This window comes from Myotis brandtii, unplaced genomic scaffold (assembly GCF_000412655.1).
Source record: "Myotis brandtii unplaced genomic scaffold, ASM41265v1 Scaffold5139, whole genome shotgun sequence".
Classification (NCBI taxonomy): Eukaryota; Metazoa; Chordata; class Mammalia; order Chiroptera; family Vespertilionidae; genus Myotis; species Myotis brandtii.
The window spans coordinates 1-2690 of NW_005351029.1; the positions used below are offsets into that span (position 1 = coordinate 1).

Sequence of the window (2690 nt, forward strand, 5' to 3'; positions counted from 1 at the left end):
TTATACCAAGCATTTTAAAACAACTTTTTCTAACCAACTTAATCAGTCACTATAATACATGTAATTGTCACATCTGTTAGAAGCATTTTTAATATGCTGATTGTCTTTCAGATGTTGTTTCATAAAAGCACTCTACAAATTAGTAGTTATTAACCCGCCAGGATTGCCACTCTGATCATACTGAAGAGTGAAGAGTGGAGTGGGTGTGGATATGTGGGTGTGAGGAGAGCTTGCTCCTGGAAGGTGGAATTAACAGAATGTATTCCACTTGATCTCTTACTTCACCTTGGATAAACCTTATCTCTTATTCTCTCCTCACAGTTCTAGCTTCTATTGTATTATCCAGGTGGTTACTTAAAACCAACACTCTACATTTTGAAGTGGTCTACTAGTATTTACTAGCTCAAAGTAAGTACCTTGTGGAGGTCTGAGTAATAGAAAAATTTTGTAGTGTTTCTCCAAAACCACATTCCTGTTAGAAATTTGTTGAAAGCCGTTTCATTATTACAGGATTTTTCAGGAAGAGAAGGCACAGCTAGTTAGTATCTACTAGTTTTCTGTTGTATTTAGTTCTATGGAATCATGTTATTTTTTAGATACCAAATAGGGGCATAATATTTTTCTTAAATGCTTATTACGGCTTTATCATTTTTGGAATTGGGACTTCCGAGAAGCCCTGCCAAATATGTTTGTGTTCCATACTAAATGAGTTTTTGCACTGGTTATAGCCCCTTCTCTCCATCTTCATCTCTCCACCCTTCTAAGTATATAAAATAAAATGGACCAACCAAAGGCTTCGGGTCTCCTAGATATGTTTAGTATAACCTTTAATATTTGCTCAATCACTTTGACTTCTGTAGCTCTGTTCAAGCTTGAGAACACTCATTTGATCTGTGGAGTCCTTTGCTGGTGAGTGCAGTACCAAGGCAAAATTTTCTATTACCTAATAGTTAAATTTTGCATCAGACACTGATTTTGAAGCTGTTTGCTTTTATATTCACGAATTCTGGGGATAATCTAATAACAGCACTACTTAGGAAATTATAAAAACTATGGTTGAAGGATACATCACTGGCAAAATCCATTTGCTGGCATTTGTGAAGGCTGCATTATGGAGTGATTTTCATATAATAAGCAGTTTTACCAACGGTGATTTAAAGAAGGCCTACATCTTCCTAAATAAGCTCCTTTATCCAGATGTAATCTTTATATGCCAGAGAATAGCAATGGACCATGAAAATGACTCCAATTTCATGGAGAAGCTAGTGATCTCTACAAGAATGTATTTCTAGGTGGGGACCAATAACATACAAACTTTTTTTTCTAAGTGGGGGAGGGTGTAGCCAAGTGATAAAAGTTAGAATGAAGAGAAATGTATTGCATGATAAAGAACGGCACACTAGAGAGGAAATAGAGAATTTTTAAACCATCTTTTGCTGGCCACATGGTTACTCTGTTGTTAGTTTATCCCCATCATGAGTGTTTGTGATTCTAATGTCCTTTTTTAAACCATCAGTTGGCCTGAGTTTTCCACCAAAAGTGTACCCAAACTGTTATTTATGAGGCTTTGGGGGGGCAGGGGCCAGCGGGTGCTTTTCTTTTTGGTAATTTTTGTTCTTCCTCATTTTTTTCCTTTTTTGGCTGAAGAATGGGCTACTGCTGCTTGACTTGTCATCTTTATGTGCTGTTTATATATGGCTTTTACAAAAGAAGGCATTACCACATCTGATTTATCTTTTATTGCAAGTGTCCATTTAAAAACATTTGTTTTAACTTGACAAATTTTTAAAAATCACCAGGTTAATGTTTCTAGTGATTATTATACAACCAAGGAAAACACTGTTATTATTAATTTTTCAAAATAGAAATAAGATTACAAATATTGATATGACGTAAATTTTATTTTTTAGAGCTTTTCCCCAAGGCATTTAAATTAAGCCATTCTTTAGTGAGATAAACTTGCCATGTTTTGTTAAAGAGAAGAATGTAGAAACAAAGCACTCGCAATTAACTGATCTTTCAGGATTGGATTGTACATTTTTAGTTTGCATGTTGCAGAGCATTTGGGGGTATTATTTAAATATATTCTTGATAATTTAAGTGACTGTAATGTTTATTGTTTACTTTAGTTAAGAACCAGGAGCTGCACTCTTCTGCTGGCTATCTTCCTTCTGTGCTAAGATAACCTCGATTCCTGCTGGTTCTGTGGGCACTTGCAGTGCAAAGCATTTCTTACTGGGTTTGCAAAACAAGGGTAATGTGCTCTGTGGGTGTCTGTTTGTCTGTGCACACCCTTCCCCCTCAATCCTACTGCCCCCTTCTGCTCACTCCCTTTTTCTTATCAAAACTTATTTTCAAAAATTATACAAATCTTAGCCCTGGCTGGGTGGCTCAGATGGTTAGAGCGTCGTCTTGTACACCAAAAGGTTGTGGGTTCCATTTCTGGTCAGGAGGGGATATAACCAGGTTGTGGGTTTGATCCTGTCAGAGTGTGTAGAGGAGGCAACCATGATGTTTCTTTCTCGCATCGATGTTTCTCTCTTTCTCTCTCTCTCTCTCTCTCTCTCTCTCTCACTCAAATCAATAAACATATCCTTGGGTGAGGGTGAGGATGGGAAAAAATTATGCAAATCTTATTAGGATGTCTAATGAGTCCCCAAACCCCCTTTTTCTAAGGTCCAGAGACACTG

General features: G+C 36.9%; 1 long non-coding RNA gene across 1 annotated transcript; it reads left to right on the forward strand.

Annotated features, from left to right (window-relative positions):
• The first annotated feature begins 18 nt into the window (after positions 1-18).
• LOC106724915 lies at positions 19-2412 on the forward strand. Its single transcript, XR_001360746.1, has 3 exons — positions 19-408; positions 861-909; positions 2130-2412. It is a non-coding gene; the product is annotated as an uncharacterized LOC106724915 (long non-coding RNA).
• Positions 2413-2690: the final 278 nt, after the last annotated feature.